The 18,081-nt window shown below is 49.4% G+C and overlaps 1 long non-coding RNA gene across 1 annotated transcript in view; it reads left to right on the top strand.

The window, feature by feature from the left end:
• Positions 1–5,633: 5,633 nt before the first annotated feature.
• Positions 5,634–18,081, top strand: part of LOC141048203 (uncharacterized) — a 97,409-nt gene continuing 84,961 nt past the window's right edge. Inside the window, exon 1 of the long non-coding RNA XR_012219980.1 lies at positions 5,634–5,902. This is a non-coding gene — a long non-coding RNA (uncharacterized lncRNA). The remainder of the gene's footprint in view (positions 5,903–18,081) is intronic.

The raw sequence follows: 18,081 nt of genomic DNA on the forward strand, positions 1-18,081 counted from the left end.
ACATCAGCATGTGGAACAAGTTACTACCACACTTCATCCTATATGCCGTTCACTGACATAACTAATCAGCAATCTGTTTCTTCCCTATCAATACCACCATTAGTCAATACCAACGCACAGTTTCTTCACATACAAGCTGCAGTTAGCCCGCAGAAAGTGCAACCAAGACAAATATACGTTGGTCTCAAAACTAGGCGCACACCATCGGTTGGACATGCACTTCTACTACAACCTCACATTTTCACTAATGATGAAAATAGTATTACCAAACACAGCTGTGGTGACATGACCCATGTATGTGAGCATTGCGAAGCTTTGCATTTTGTAGCAGAGATACCTTCTGATAACAACTTTACGCTCTGCTGTCAGAAGGGTAAAGTCCATGTACCCATACTACAATATCCTGATGTCTTTACACGTTTGCTGAAAGGGCAAAGTGAATTTAGCAAAAATTTCATGGATAATATTCGAAGTATTAACAGTTCCTTTGCTTTTGCCTCCATGGATGCAAATATTTCACCACCTCCTGGATATGGCCCATACTGTTTCCGCATACATGGCCAGATCTATCATAGAACTGAAACACTACATCCCTCAGATGACCAGCAATGCGCATTTGCCCAACTTTACATTCTCGATACCACTACCGCAAACGAACAACGCTTACGATGTAAAGAAAATCAAAAATGTCATCCTACATTGATGAACATTATTGCCCTTCAAATCCAAACTATTAATCCTTTTGTGGAAGCTTATCAAATGTTACGTGATGTGGAAGAACAAGAAAAAATTAAATCTCTACAAAACGGAACTGTCATGCCAAACATCACTATGGCTATTAAACAAGATCGTACTCAAGACCCTCGACGCTACAATAATCCCACTGTCAGTGAAGTAGCAGTCGTGTTTCAAAATGACAATGGTGAGCCACTAATGTCCACTCGCAGGATTTCAGAATACTCAAGATGGCATGGCCGCAAGAACATGTCGCCGGCGTGGACAATGTCGGGATCCAGGATGGTGCCGGCGGAAGAAGATGTCGGGGATCGTGGAGCAGCGACGATGACGGTGTGAGTATGAGAGACGGAGTGAGAGAAAGGGTCGTATGTGGAGTGAAAGAGTGAATGGACGTGAGTGGAGATGGTGAAAGGTGAGAGGAGTGTGTGTTGAGGCGGTGTGGTGTGTTGAGGAGGTGTGTGTGTATTGAGGGTTAACATGGCAAGAGGTGTGTCACTATCCTCTCGTTGCGATAGCATCGGGCCTTAATCTACTATAATAAATGCGCTAAGCAGCTTCCGGGTTGTAACAACTTCCGTCCAGTTGTAACTGATGACGTCACAGCACACCTCTTGCCATGTTAACCCTCAACACACCACTCCTCAACATACACTCATCTCACCTTTCACTATCTCCACTAATGTCCACTCGCAGGATTTCAGAATACTCAAGATGGCATGGCCGCAAGAACATGTCGCCGGCATGGACAACGTCGGGATCCAGGATGGCGCCGGCGGAAGATGTCGGGGATCATGGAGCAGCGACGATGACAGTGTGAGTATGAGAGACGGAGTGAGAGAAAGGGTCGTATGTGGAGTGAAAGAGTGAGTGGATGTGAGTGGAGATGGTGAAAGGTGAGAAGAGTGTGTGTTGAGGAGGTGTGTGTGTATTGAGGGTTAACATGGCAAGAGGTGTGTCACTATCCTCTCGATGCGATAGCATCGGGCCTTAATCTAGTATGTATATATGTATATTGTGACAGAGTCACTGGCAGAGTGGTAGAAGGGAAATGTGTCACTGCGCTTAACGGCATCAGTGATATTAAACTAGAGCATTTTTCTCCAGCACACTACGTGTTGTGAGGGTTAATTTGCATAAAAGGGCTGGTTTTACATGGACCTTCATAGAGCAGGTGTTAGGAACGGCGGAATGCACTAAATAAAAATAAATAATAAAGTGTGTTCGCCGCTCGGGGTCCACCGTGCAGTAGATGTTACACCGCTGTTCACACACAGAGGCACCGCAACATACACATACGAAAACGCTGAGCCTGTTAGTGTCACAGACCACAGGGAAATGCACACACGGTATCTGGTCACAGGAGCAGGACCCAAGGCAGAGGAGCTACGTCCATCTAGACCTACCGTGTGTGCGGCGTCACTACTGCAGACGCCAAGGAGGGCTGCAACTGCAGCGCGGCGTAGGGCACGGCCGCTAATCGATAAAGCTAGGAAGCAGGCGCAATGTCGGACGCTAGAGTAGAGGTGCGGTGTGCACAGTGGCCTAAAGCTTGCCACTGACTGGCGCTGACTACTGAACTAATTCCCTATCCACATGTGTAATATTAGAGGGAAGGGGTTTCAAATGAGTCAGTCACCAGAGTCATACTTCCGTGACCATTTACACATTAGCTTGAAAGGTCTATACTAGCGCATGGCCGAACGGTCATGCTAGCTTTTTATAGCCGTGCAAGACCTTCCAGATCTCCGAGATGGACCAATGATATCTGGAGCAGGACCTGGGCACATGACTCCCAATCTCCAATGGGAGATCGCCTCATGAGCATGCCCAGTAGGAGCACAGAGGAACTTAGTCTCTGGAGCGGTCTGCTGCAAGGTAATCTTCTCTGCAGTAGATAGACAGCAGGAGACCGTAGAATGTGAGGCTCTGGATTCCTGCAGAGCAGACGCAGAACCCAGACACCTAACAGCAGGTGGGAGAAGGTCCACTTTATCTCCTGGCAGACCTGCCAGGACCTGCGTGAGGTAATGATCATGTGATCAATCACGTGTTGGGAATCACAGGATCAGGTTTAAACAACCGAGCTCTACAGGCAGTCGGTTTTCAGCTAGCCAGGAGAGAAGAGTCTCCAGAGATTTTTTGGCTTGTCGGGCACAGACTGAGCCTGTGCTGCTCTAGAGCAGGGTGCCGCCTGCAACATACTGACTGTGTTGCAGCATTGTTGTTTTTTTTCCTTTTGATTTTTTTGTTCCTGTTTTAGCCAGAATCCTGAGTTTTGTTCCTATGAGTTGGTATATGCTGCATGATAATAAACCAAGGACATAAAGAGACACTTTTCCTACCTCTCTGTGCCTGAATTCAGCTTTAGTGGTTACTATAGAACCACAATTTAGCTACCCTCGTGGCACTAGATGAGTATAGCTATTAGAGTCCTATATAAACTAAATAAAATATAACTTTTATTCATGAATATTAAAAATACTTCTGGATCATGTGATACACAACATAACCAATAAAGTGCTCGTACATAAGCATGCTCAATCTAAAAACTGGTTTGGTCTCACCGATAGACATTTATCCCATGGCAGGTTCACCCAGGACAGGAGCAGGGCCTAAGTTTCGGTACATTTGCCTCCAAGGGAGAAGGAGGATTTCTATTATTTCCTGTTGTGCCCCTGCATTGCTACTGTCCTGATATATATATATATATGTGTATATACATATACACTCACTGGCCACTTTATTAGGTACACCTGTCCAACTGTGTGTTAAGACTTAATTTCTAATCAGCCAATCACATGGCGGCAACTCAGTGCATTTAGGCATGTAGACATGGTCAAGACAATCTCCTGCAGTTCAAACCGAGCATCAGTATGGGGAAGAAAGGTGATTTGAGTGCCTTTGAACGTGGCATGATTGTTGGTGCCAGAAGGGCTGGTCTGAGAATTTCAGAAACTGCTGATCTACTGGGATTTTCACGCACAACCATCTCTAGGGTTTACAGAGAATGGTCCGAAAAAGAAAAAAAATCCAGTGAGCGGCAGTTCTGTGGCCGGAAATGCCATGTTGATGCCAGAGGTCAGAGGAGAATGGGCAGACTGGTTCGAGCTGATAGAAAGGCAACAGTGACTCAAATTGACACCCGTTACAACCAAGGTAGGCAGAAGAGCATCTCTGAACGCACAGTGCGTCGAACTTTGAGGCAGATGGGCTACAGCAGCAGAAGACCACACTGGGTACCACTCCTCTCAGCTAAGAACAGGAAACTGAGGCTACAATTTGCACAAGCTCATCGAAATTGGACAGTAGAAGATTGGAAAAACGTTGCCTGGTCTGATGAGTCTCGATTTCTGCTGCGACATTCGGATGGTAGGGTCAGAATTTGGCGTAAACAACATGAAAGCATGGATCCATCCTGCCTTGTATCAACGGTTCAGGCTGGTGGTGGTGGTGTCATGGTGTGGGGAATTTTTTCTGGGCACTCTTTGGGCCCCTTGGTACCAATTGAGCATTGTTGCAACGCCACAGCCTACCTGAGTATTGTTGCTGACCATGTCCATCCCTTTATGACCACAATGTACCCAACATCTGATGGCTACTTTCAGCAGGATAATGCGCCATGTCATAAAGCTCGAATCATCTCAGATTGGTTTCTTGAACATGACAATGAGTTTACTGTACTCAAATGGCCTCCTCAGTCACCAGATCTCAATCCAATAGAGCATCTTTGGGATGTGGTGGAACGGGAGATTCGCATCAGGGATGTGCAGCCGACAAATCTGCGCCAACTGTGTGATGCCATCATGTCAATATGGTCCAAAATCTCTGAGGAATGCTTCCAGCACCTTGTTGAATCTCTGCCACGAAGAATTGAGGCAGCTCTGAAGGCAAAAGGGGGTCCAACCCCTTACTAGCATGGTGTACCTAATAAAGTGGCCAGTGAGTGTATATATATTATATACAGTATATATATATTGTAGGGATTCTACTCGCTCAGGTGCAGCAGGAGACAATCAGGAGGCAGGTTCCTTTAAAGTTCATGGGGTTTATTGCATCATAAGCCCATAAAACAAAAGAGCACAAAAGAAATAGCCTTTAGCTCAGGCAAAATGCATAGCAAATGTCCAGTCCTTTAGGCTCAGTCCTGAAGCCAGACCGCACACGGGGAAACTTCCCCTCCCCACATACAACACTGTGTTTCAGGAGCAGCCTACTTAAAAGGGTATAGTCACACCCACGAACCCAGCAGCTGACTGGTGATGTGACTGTGACTATATATATAGCCAGCATCTACGAACAGATTAAAACAAATGTGAACAGGTGTGAGAAGTCGTGATTGCATAATATACAAGCAAGAGAATATAGGAAATCTCTCTGAGCGCTAAGATGTTCAAGCCTTGAGCATATGAAATTTCGACTACATTATTGCTATATAGAATAAATTTATAAAAGTGAAGATACTTAGCGGATACGTTATCCAATTCAAGTGAAGTCATGTGCTGCCTTGACCACTGTAAGGAGGCTAATGGCTGTATAATCAATGGGAGGTATGCGTCGCAGAGATGGCTGCTCCCTGCCATGCAACCCGGAGTATTTTGGCTTTAGTGCATGTGAGCACTAAGATTTCATTTAGTACATCTGGGTCCAGGTTGCGGGTTGCTCTGAGAGATAGGTGGGTCTGGCTACCCACCTACCTCCCCTCTGGGTGAGGGTACTCACTGTACCCCTTTTCCCTGCAGGACCTGCAGTTGTTTGAGGACCTGCAGTGATGTCACAGTCATGTGACTAGCCCATGTGATATGTACCTCACCTGTGGGTGTGGTTACAGCCTACATAATGGAAAAGTTTTGACACATGGCAGTTAGTGTTTGGTAGTCTGTCAGTCTGGACAGATTTCCATGTGTCCAAGCTGGACACTACAGAGTGGTCTGTGCGCAGAGAGAGAGAAGCCTTCCTGTGTATGTGGCTCCAGACTAAGCCTTCATGCTGGACATTGCACAGCCTGTGTGCCCACAGGCCTGAGAGAGCAGAGCTTCGCTATGGACATTGAGGTTTTGTCTGCTGATGTAAAGACCTTTTGTTGGTGTTTTGGTGGTTTATGTAGCAAATAAACCCACATGGACTTTTAAGAGAACGTTCCTCCTACTTCCTCCTACGCACCTGAGTGAGTACAAATCCCTACACCACATAATATACAGTTGTGCTCAAAAGTTTACATACCCTGGCAGAATTTTTGCTTTTTTCAGAGAAAGCAAAGAAAATGCATTATTGCTATATAGAATATATTTATAAAAATGAAGGTACTTAGCGCGTAAATTGGCCAATTCTTTGGAGCTTTCTTTGATGGGACCCTAAACCAGCTTTTAATAAACATGGGCAACACAACTTAAAAATAGCCTCATGCTGATGTGAGGATGAGTGCTCAGTCAGAAAAGGAGGCAGTCACAAACTCCACTTGCAGGCATCTTAGCGCTTACAGAATGACATCCCAAAACATCTAAATGACCCTGATCAAAAGTTTCCATACCCCATTTCTATGCCGTGTATTGCCACCTCTAACATCAATGACAGATTGAAGTTTTTTGTGATAGTTGTCAATGAGGTTCTTTATTTTCTCAGATGGTAAAGCTACCCACTCTTCTTGGCAAAAAGTCTCCATTACCTGGAAATTCCTGGGCTGTCTAGCATGAACTGCACGTTTGAGATCTTCCCAGAGTGGCTCAATGATATTGAGGTCAGCAGACTTAGATGGCCACTCTAGAACCTTCACTTTGTTCTGTTGTAGCCAATGACAGGTTGACTTGGCCTTGAGGTTTTGATTGTTGTCATCTTGGAGCGTCCAAGTAAGTCCCATGCGCAGCTTCCTGGCTGATGATTGCAAATTTGCCTCCAGAAATGGGGTGTGGAAACTTTTGATCAGGGTCATTTAGATGTTTTGGGTTGTCATTTTGTAAGCGCTAAGATGTCTGCAAGTGGAGTTTGTGACTGCCTCCTTTTGTGACTGAGCACTCGTCCTCTCATCAGCCTGAGGCTGTTTGTAAATTATGTTGCCTCATGTTTAATAAATGTGAGGTTTAGGGTCAAATCAAAGAAAGCTCCAAAGAATTGGCTAATTTAAGCGTTAAGTACCTTCATTTTTATTGCTATATTCTATATAGCTGTAGGGTTCGAGCAGGCTCACAGGATGCAGTGACGAGACACGAGACTGAATGTGGGGTGAAATAAACTTTTATAAGTTTTAAAGCCGCAAGGGCTAAAACTGATTAAATCAGACAAAACGGGAAACACTTATTTGTCCTCGCAGGGACTCGTAAAACAACATTAAAAAAACAAAAAGGGTCCTTATTTTCTCTATAATACACTTAGCCTTCCGGGCGTCGCTCGAGTTCATGACCACTCAGGGGTTGCAGATGTGGCTGCCTTGTAATCCACGACTTCCCGGAAGGACTTGTGCTTGTCCAGCCCCGAAGAGACCAGAACGATGGGGCGCAGCAGGCCCTTAAGAAACTGGACGGTGGGGCGCAACGGGCCCTGTAGTAACCGGAACGATGGGGCACAACAGGCCCTGAAGAAACCGGAACGATGGGGCACAACAGGCCCTGAAGAAACTGGGCGGTGGGGCGCAACGGGCCCTGAAGAAATGGGGTCGGTGGGGCACAACGGGCCCTGAAGAAGCTGGCACGGTGGGGCACAACAGGCCCTGAAGAAATGGGGTCGGTGGGGCACAACGGGCCCTGAAGAGGCTGGCATGGTGGGGGCACAACAGGCCCTGAAGAAACTGTTCAGGGGGTCAATCTCCCAGGCGTCCGTTTAGAGGCGCTCGTTCCCCAGCCAGGTCATGACGCAGTTTCAAAAAAAAAAAGACATAAACGTTAACAAATTCTGCTCAGTGTCCCCTCAGTAACTGGGACGGGCTCTGCGGCCGCTTATAGCGAGGTGACGTCCCCTGAGGTCGGTGATGACGGGGCCGCAGCTGTGGGAGAAGACAGGGGGGCAGTGTCCTGGCCACTGTACCGGATTGCTGTGTCGTCGCAGCGGTCGCCTGAGATCCCGGTCCTGTCACACCACGGAGGGAATCAGCGGCCGTCACTTTATCTGAATCTTTGCGGGGGGAAACTCCCGGGGAGAGTCTCTTACGCGTCAACCTTCGGTCAGTCTCAAATTTCCCTTTTTCAGTCTCCTGCCTGTCTCTCTTTTCCACACCGTCAGTTGCCACAGTCCTCTCTCTGCCGCACGGCTTCCTCTCTCCTGTCAGGCTCTCTGCCAACTGCCACCTCAGCGCGTCCCCTGCTCCTTTTACCCTCGCCCCGCCCCCTGTTGCCCTGACAACTTCAGTCGCATGTCTCCCTTTGTAATCCCCCTGATGTGGTTTCTTCAACAACCCTGATGGCGGTCCCCCTGGTTCCAGCCCAATCACTGTATGGGGGTCCTCCTCCCCACATTCCCCCACCCTGTAAGCTCGCCAGTCCTCGGGCGAGGGTGTTAGTCTATTGAGATTGGTCTGTAAAGGTGTCAATATTTGTTGCCATACGAACTGGTCTTGTTCATACCGTTCGGGGGGTTTGCTGGCTGTTGACCGCTCGGAGCGTCTAAGTTCGACTGGGGTGGAATCTTCTGGGGTGGTGGACGTCGGTGAGCTGCAAGATGCCGGTGGGTTAATTGTGTCAACTGGCTCATTATTGGGTGGAGGGCCCTTGGGAACTGGAGGGAAATCCTCGTCGTCTGAGTCCCAGCATATGGACTCCGGTTCGGATGTCCTCGGGACGGGTTCCAGTTGCTTCGGGTCGGAAGAAATACACAGGCGTAACATATTACGATGCACAATGCGAGTAGGCAGTGTTTCATCCTGCTCGGGCTGTATTTCGTACACAGGTCCTTCTGAATGGATACGGCGTAGTACCCGATAAGGACTCTCTTCCCAACGTGACTCCAGTTTATTCTGGGGGCGTTGATCTAGTACAAGCACACGGTCCCCGCTTTGGAGATGGGGAGGGGAGGTTGTATTCTTCCCGGGGTGTTCCCAGTCTTGAAGTTTGGTATGTACAATTCGGTGAAGAGTTTGCAACCTGTGGCGATGATTTTGGACCCAAGACGACACTCCGGTCCAGGGCCGAGGCTCTTCGGGGTCCAACTCTACCTCCGTGATCCCTTTACCCTCTCGTCCGAACAGCAGGAAATAAGGAGTATAGCCCGTTACTCGATGTACCCGATTATTATAAACCCACACTAATTCAAAAACATATTCAGGCCAACGAGCTTTCTTGTCACTCTCCAGAGTGCGTAGCATTTGAATCAATGTCCGATTAAATCGCTCACAAGCCCCATTCCCTTGCGGGTGATATGGTGTGGTCCGGGATTTATCAATCCCATAAAGATGATGTAGTTCCTCCATAACTTTCCCCAAAAAACATGCTCCCTGGTCGGAATGTATGCGCTGAGGACAGCCGTACACTTGTATAAAATTTCTGCAAATTGCGGAGGCGGCTGACTCCGCGGTCTGGTCTCGAGTAGGGGTGACCACAGCGAATTTAGTGAAATGATCCACCATGACGAGGCAGTGTTCGTATCCCTGGAATGCGGGACCAATGTGCAGATAATCCACCGTCAAGAGCTCCAAGGGTTCTGAAGTCACAATCGTCTGTGTTGCGGCCCTCTGAGCAGGCGGTTTGGCCAATTCACATAAGCGGCAAGTACGACAAACTTCATCCACAACAGCCGACAAGCGTGGGTGATAAACTTTCTGTTGTAACCATTGCAAAGTCTTTTTGACTCCAAAGTGGGCCCCTTTTTCGTGAGCCTCTCGAGCCAGTTCGTGTAGTTTAGCTCCGGGCGTAACCACCTGCCAAACAGTCGTTGAGGTTGTTTGCGAAGTGATCTTACGGTACAGTAATCCCCTTCGGATAATCAGTCTCTCCCATTGTCGCAGCATCAGCGACAGGTCTTGGGTCAAAGCTTGTCGTTGAGTATCAGTGGGTAATTGACCAGCGGCGACCCATGTCCGGAGAAGTCCAACTTCTTCATCTTCTTGTTGCTGTTGTATCCACTTATTACGAGATTGTTCCAGGATGCCCCTGTGGGCCTCTGGGGAAGATACTTTTGCATCAACATTGGTGAGCACGGCAGCGGTAAGAGCGAACGGTATTTCCTCTCCTTCTAATTCTTCGTCTCGATTCTGTCCAGGAGTTGTATGTCGAATCCTAGAGAGAGCATCTGCATGAACATTCTCGGCCCCTCTTTTGTAAATAATCTTGTAATTGTACTTCGCCATTCGGGCCACCCATCGCTGCTCCAAAGCCCCCAACTTGGCGTTTTCCAAATGAGCCAGTGGGTTATTGTCAGTTCGCACTACCACCTCGGAGCCCGCTAGGTACTCTGCGAATCTCTCCGTCATAGCCCACACCACTGCGAGGAGCTCGAGCTTAAAAGAGCTGTAATTGTCAGGGTTACGCTCGGAGTCATGGAGTGAACGGCTTCCATATGCGATCACCCTTTCCCGGCCATCCTGAACTTGTGACAACACAGCTCCTAGCCCGTGAAGACTCCCGTCAGTGTGCAGGATGAACGGCTGAGAAAAATCCGCATAAGCCAACACTGGGGCATCCGAGAGTGCAGCCTTGAGATCTCGGAAGGCCTCTTCCTGAGGGTGTTGCCACTGGATTTTTCGCCCATTGGCCCCAGCGGGAGCCCCCTTCAGCAGGTCATGTAGGGCTCGAGCTCGACATGCAAAATTCTTTACGAAACGACGGTGATATCCAGCTAACCCCAGAAAAGCCCGCACGTCTTTCACCGTCTCGGGGGTAGGCCATTCCTGGATAGCAGCAATCTTCTCCCGGGATGGCCTCACACCTTCTGCCGAAACGACATGACCCAGATACTCAATCTGAGAGCGAAATAGGTGACATTTCTGAGGCTTCACCTTCAACCCGTACTTTTGCAGCCGGCTGAGTACCTGTCCCAACCGCTTCAGGTGGTCCTCGAAGGAGGCGGCATAGACGATGATGTCGTCCAGGTAGATCAACGTGGCCTCAAAATTGAGATCCCCTAGACATCGCTCCATCAATCGCTGAAATGTCCCGGGGGCGTTGGCCAGCCCGAATGGCATTCGATTAAACTCAAACAGTCCCATGGGCACTATGAACGCCGTCTTAGCTCTGTCCTCTTCTGACATAGGCACCTGCCAGTACCCACTGGCCAAGTCCAGGGTCGAAAAATATGTTGCTTTACCCAATGCAGACAGAGATTCTTCTATGCGGGGCAGTGGGTATGAGTCTTTAATAGTGCAAGCATTCAATTTACGATAATCAACACAGAATCGTAGTGTACCATCTTTCTTCCGGACCAACACGATGGGGGCCGCCCAAGGGCTTTGACTTTCCCGTATCACCCCTTTTTGTAGCATCTGAGCCAGCAAAGTTTTCACCTCCTGATAGAGTTGTGGCGGGATCTGTCGATATCGTTCTCGGATAGGGGCCGCTCCTGCTGTGGGGATCTCATGAGTGATGGCGGTGGTACACCCAAAGTCGTCCTCATGACTAGCAAATACTTCATGGTACTGTCCCAGCAATGCTTTTACTTGTGAAAGTTGGGCCGCAGTTAGTCCAGAAAGCTCGGCCCGCATCTGCTCCAAAATATTTCGGCCCTTCTCTTGTGTCGAGACTTCGTGGGCCTGTAGGGTTCGTATTGTTACCTCCCCAGGATCCTCGGGGTGTACTCGTAATTGAACCGCAGCAGCGGGCAGCACTTCTTCTAGAGGCTTTACTAGTTTGGCCAGTACAGTCCGTGCTTTCAGAATGATATCTCGGTCTTCAAGGTTAACGCAGCGGACCAGGGCGGTTCCTTTTCGCACCGTAGCGAGGGAACGGGCCACCAGTATGCCAGGAGGTAAGTGCTCTGAGTGACACGGCTCCACCTGCACCTCTACGCCTTCCAAAGGTATCGGGGCCCGAATTGGCAGGGCCACCACTGTCTGTCCAGGAGGCAGCACAAGCAGGGGTGCCGCTGTCGCGATGACCTTGCCCAGAGCCTCACCCTCCTGGCAGTCCCGATGCACCCGCGCACCTCGCACCAGCTGCTGGAATACCTGTCCCTGAGCTGTGCGAGAACTCCACTGCTTCAGTGTCCTTTGTGTGGGATCATTAAGCAACAGGTTACCAAACTCTTTTAAAATATTCATGCCTAGGGTGACGGGGTGTCGTTGATCAGCTTCTCCTTGAGTCAGCACCACCCCTCTGCGGCCGAGGGGTTTACCGCACAACGTCACCTGCACCCACACTACCCCGGCAACCGGAACCGGCAGTTGGTTGGCGGCTACTAGTCTAATCATGGGCCCCCACTGAGGCCTTGCTGCCTCCGGAAAGTTTTGTTGAAAGTACGCTGCGGGCATAGTGGTTACTTGTGACCCAGTGTCCACCAGACACCGGACGGCCCGGCCCTCTACTTCTGCCCAAACTTCAGGACACTTTGCTACCAAATCTTCGGGACTTCCACCACCCCTAGTTGTGGTTTTCGGCTCCGAGCGGCGTCCCCCCAGCCCGGAGTCCTTTAGTTTAATGGCCGCCGGGGTGGGTATCTCCCACGCCGCGGACACTCTCGGGCGTAGTGGCCTGGTTCTCCACACTCATAACACCGGGCCGGTAGAGATTGACCACCTCGCGGAGAGCGTGACCCCCAGGGACCGGGATCAGCACTGGGTCGTCCAGTCTCCGGTTCGGTTCTTCTCTTTACTTCAGCCAACTCGCTCTTTATATTTTTCAATTCACGCTTCATCTCCTCCACCCATTGAGGTTCCTCAACTGTGTTCGAGGAGGCCTCCACACCTCGGACCTTCCCCACGGGGACCGCCATCCCCTGCTCTTGCTCCTGAACCCGTGCCTGACTTCCCACTTCTGAAAAGTCGATTTGGGGATTCATTCTGATCCGTTCCCTTAAAGCCTGCTTTATCAGTGGATCTCGCAGTCCAGTCACCAGTAGGTCACGTAGGGTTATGTCAACAGGTCCTACCCCTACCCCATCTTTTCTTTCAATAGCCGTATGCAACTCTTGGAGTACATTCATATACTGAGTAATCGTCTCCCCCTCTGCCTGCATCCGGCTAAACAGTCGGGTCCTTAACTCTCCCACATTAGTGGGATCCCCGTGGGTCTGTTCCACTATCTGCAACACCTTTTCAAAAGTGTTGCGGTGCCCCGGGGGTTTCAACATCACTGACCTCCGCACCTCCCCGTCTAGGGCCATGAGTGCCACTTCAGCTTCCAGGTCAGGGGTCATTGGGTGCATCCGAAAAAGCCCTCTCATCCGCTCTGTCCAGCTCCATAGCATAGTATTTGAGCCAGAGAATCTAGGCAGGTTGTTCAACATGGCCCCCAATGAGATGCTGGTACGGGGACCCTCATTATTTACAGAGCTTACAGCTCCCCCATGTTCGGGGCTACCACTGTCCGCGCTCGGAGACTGCATCCTGCCGACTACGCCAAGTGTAGGGTTCGAGCAGGCTCACAGGATGCAGTGACGAGACACGAGACTGAATGTGGGGTGAAATAAACTTTTATAAGTTTTAAAGCCGCAAGGGCTAAAACTGATTAAATCAGACAAAACGGGAAACACTTATTTGTCCTCGCAGGGACTCGTAAAACAACATTAAAAAAACAAAAAGGGTCCTTATTTTCTCTATAATACACTTAGCCTTCCGGGCGTCGCTCGAGTTCACGACCACTCAGGGGTTGCAGATGTGGCTGCCTTGTAATCCACGACTTCCCGGAAGGACTTGTGCTTGTCCAGCCCCGAAGAGACCAGAACGATGGGGCGCAGCAGGCCCTTAAGAAACTGGACGGTGGGGCGCAACGGGCCCTGTAGTAACCGGAACGATGGGGCACAACAGGCCCTGAAGAAACCGGAACGATGGGGCACAACAGGCCCTGAAGAAACTGGGCGGTGGGGCGCAACGGGCCCTGAAGAAATGGGGTCGGTGGGGCACAACGGGCCCTGAAGAAGCTGGCACAGTGGGGCACAACAGGCCCTGAAGAAATGGGGTCGGTGGGGCACAACGGGCCCTGAAGAGGCTGGCACGGTGGGGGCACAACAGGCCCTGAAGAAACTGTTCAGGGGGTCAATCTCCCAGGCGTCCGTTTAGAGGCGCTCGTTCCCCAGCCAGGTCATGACGCAGTTTCAAAAAAAAAAAGACATAAACGTTAACAAATTCTGCTCAGTGTCCCCTCAGTAACTGGGACAGGCTCTGCGGCCGCTTATAGCGAGGTGACATCCCCTGAGGTCGGTGATGACGGGGCCGCAGCTGTGGGAGAAGACAGGGGGGCAGTGTCCTGGCCACTGTACCGGATTGCTGTGTCGTCGCAGCGGTCGCCTGAGATCCCGGTCCTGTCACACCACGGAGGGAATCAGCGGCCGTCACTTTATCTGAATCTTTGCGGGGGGAAACTCCCGGGGAGAGTCTCTTACGCGTCAACCTTCGGTCAGTCTCAAATTTCCCTTTTTCAGTCTCCTGCCTGTCTCTCTTTTCCACACCGTCAGTTGCCACAGTCCTCTCTCTGCCGCACGGCTTCCTCTCTCCTGTCAGGCTCTCTGCCAACTGCCACCTCAGCGCGTCCCCTGCTCCTTTTACCCTCGCCCCGCCCCCTGTTGCCCTGACAACTTCAGTCGCATGTCTCCCTTTGTAATCCCCCTGATGTGGTTTCTTCAACAACCCTGATGGCGGTCCCCCTGGTTCCAGCCCAATCACTGTATGGGGGTCCTCCTCCCCACATAGCAATAATGCATTTTGTTAGTGGCGGGACCTCTTCTTTTCCAACCCCAAATACTGAACGTGCGAACATGGCCTAATATTGGAAAAGTTGTAGACAATAATACAATGAGGGAGATTTCAATCCACTCAAAAAAGTACTTTGGTTCTGAAAATATATTTTTATAACTTAGTAGTACATTATTTAAGCATTTGTTATAAATTCCCTTTCTATGTAAATTGTTCTTCCTGTACTTTGTAAAAGGCATGTATAAATCCATTTGGAAAAATATTGGTGTAATATTTCATATCAATCCATGCGGGCTATTCTCTCACCTCTATTAACACTGATGAGGAATAGGAGAAATCTAAGGTTAAATGACAACTTCCTTGGGAAATGTTTAGAATAATAAGAGAAATACCAGCACAGGTCTAGACTGCATTGTGAATAGCAATGAAGAAATAGGAATACTTTATCTACATAATGTATTCATGTATAGCGATGGCTTGAAGAAAGGGAATCTGTATAGAGGGATATATCTTCTTACTCACCAGATGGTATATCATATGGTTGGTACGTATTAAGGTGGTCACAACTATGTTGAGAGAGTCTATAATGCCGGGGTCACACTTGCGAGTGTGATGCGAGAAACTCCCCTGAGTCTCTCGCATCAATACCCAGCATTGCCGCCGGCATTCGGACCGGAGTGTGTGGCTGCTTAGAAATACATGCAGCCACACACTCCAGTCCCGAGTGCCAGAGGCAGTACCAGGAATTGAGGCAAGAGACTTGTGCGAATTTCTCGGATCACATTCGCAAGTGTGACCCCGGGCTAAGGGTCACAGTAAGCTGATGATAAAATTAAGGAATTCAACAATTAAATCATATGAGAAAAGGTGTATTGTATTGAAAACAAAATTCAAAGAATATCTATAACATCTATATTCAGTCATAGAGATATTTATCAATTCTATGACAGATAGCTTGATACATTTATTTCAGTGACACTTTTTCTGATAACATCAAAGGTTTTGAATCACTCATACTACATAATATATGACGCTCTGTCGTGGACTATTGAGTCATACTGCATAATGTTCTATAGATCAATATAACTTCTACAGATACAGTTTTACATTTTTTTTTACCCTCCTCTTTAACCGTGCTCACATTTGCCATCACCGTTTTTGCTCCACTAATCTTCACTCTTCTTCGCTATCCCCACACCCCTGCACCCTCAAACTAAGGAACTATCTCCCCCTCTCTCTTACCCCCCACCTCGCTTTATCTGCAGACATACTCCTTAACCTCAGACCTCTCCTACTAACATACAATACAAGATGATCACTCTCTTTCACCCACCTGATTTCCCTTTCTCTGCTTCTTCTCACTACTGGTGACATATCCCCCAATCCTGGCCCCCTCTTCCTCATACATCCCACTAATCCTCACCCCTATCTTTCTCACACTAAGAGAAACTACCACAATCCCTCACACTTAAAACCCGTGCCACTGACCCCCTCCCTCCCGTACCCTCTTTCTGGAGCACTTTGGAACGCTCGCTCCATCTGCAACAAGCTCCATGCGATCCACAACCTCTTTACCTCCCGCAACCTGTCCTTCCTGGCCCTCACTGAGACCTGGCTGACACCCCCTGACACGGCCTCCCCGGCCGCACTGAGTTATGGCGGCCTCCACTTTACCCACACTCCTCGCCCTGGCAACTGACATGGTGGAGGAGTGGGTTTCCTCCTTTCTAAAAACTGCTCCTTCAACCTATCCAACCCCCACCTTCCCTTATCCTCCCTTCTTTCGAGGTTTACTCTGTCCATATCTACTCTCCCTCTAATCTCCAAATGGCTGTCATATACCGACCACCGGGCTCAGCCACTACCTTCATTGACCAATGTTCCACCTGGCTCCTCCACTTTCTCTCTGCTGACATCCCCACCATCATCATGGGGGACTTCAACATCCCCATTGACACCCACCAGCCAGCAGCCTCCAAACTCCTGTCACTTACCTCATCCTTTGGACTTACTCAGTGGTCCTCCACAGCCACCCACACAGATGGACATACATTAGACCTCATCTTCACCCGCCTCTGTTCCCTATCTAATCTCACAACCTCTCCCTTCCCCCATCTGACCACCATCTACTCACCTTCTCATCCTTGTCCTTCTCACCTGTCCCCATGTCCAGCCACTAGCACATCCTCGCAGAAACCTCGCACACCTAGACATTCACAGACTCTCAGACTCTCTTCTACCTCTGTCCTCCAAGAGTGACCAAACAAGGCAAACCTTTACAGTTCCACCACCCCAACCGCTCCACATACCAGACCTCTGCCCTTCCCTAATAACCTCCCTCTCCAACATCACTGAAGGAGAGCTTACTCATCTCCTTTCCAAATCACGCCTCACCACCTGTGCACTTGACCCCATCCCTTTCCACCTGCTCCCCAACCTCACTAACATGATTATTCCAGCCCTAACCCATCTCTTCAACCTATCCCTAACTTCTGGTACCTTCCCCTCTGCCTTCAAACATGCCACCATAACACCCATCCTCAAAAAATCAGACCTTGACCCAACTGCTCTGCCCAGCTATCGCCCCATATCACTGCTCCCGTTTGCTTCCAAACTCCTTGAACAGCATGTCCATGCTCAACTTTCCTCCCACCTCTCATCTAACTCCCTCTTTGAGATCCTGCAATCTGGCTTCCGCCCCCACCACTCCACTGAAACTGCCCTGACCAAAAGTACTAATGACTTACTCGCAGCCAAAGCTAACAGACAGTTCTCCATCCTCCTCCTTCTTGACCTGTCCTCTGCCTTTGACACAGTTGACCACTGACTACTGCTACAGATTCTTTCTTCCCTTGGCATAAAAGATATCGCCCTGTCCTGGATTTCCTCATACCTTTCTGACCGCACATTCAGCGTCTCCCACTCCCACACTACCTCCTCATTCCACCCCCTCTCTGTTGGAGTCCCCCAAGGCTCTGTCTTGGGGCCCCTACTTTTTTCCATCTATACTCTTGGCCTAGCACAACTCATAAAGTCTCATGGCTTCCAGTACCACCTGTATGCAGATGACACTCAGATCTACCTCTCTGGCCCAGATGTCACCTCTCTGCTGTCCAGAATCCCGGAGTGCCTATCAGCCATATCCTCCTATTTCACCTCTCGCTTCCTAAGACTCAACGTAGACAAAACTGAACTCATTATCTTTCCTCCATCTCACGTATCTTCCCTACCCGATCTATATATTATGGTAAATGGCATCATGCTCTCTCCCGCACCTGAAATCCGCTGCCTTGGAGTAACTCTTGACTCTGCCCTGTCCTTCAAACCGCACGACAAATCTCTTGCCACCTCCTGTCGCCTCCAACTCAAAAATATTTCCAGAATCCGTCCCTTCCTCAGTCCTCAATCTACTAAAACTCTTGTACATGCCCTCATCATCTTCCGCCTTGACTACTGCAACACCATCCTCTGTGGCCTCCCTGCTAACTCTCCTGCACCACTCCAGTCTGTCCTCAATTCTGCTGCCCGACTAATCCACCTCTCTCCTCACTACTCCCCTGTCTCTCCCCTCTGCAAATCCC

The sequence above is a fragment of the Dendrobates tinctorius genome, unplaced genomic scaffold (genome assembly GCF_039654945.1).
Source record: "Dendrobates tinctorius isolate UK_male_01 unplaced genomic scaffold, ASM3965494v1 ptg000133l, whole genome shotgun sequence".
In the NCBI taxonomy this organism is placed as follows: domain Eukaryota; kingdom Metazoa; phylum Chordata; class Amphibia; order Anura; family Dendrobatidae; genus Dendrobates; species Dendrobates tinctorius.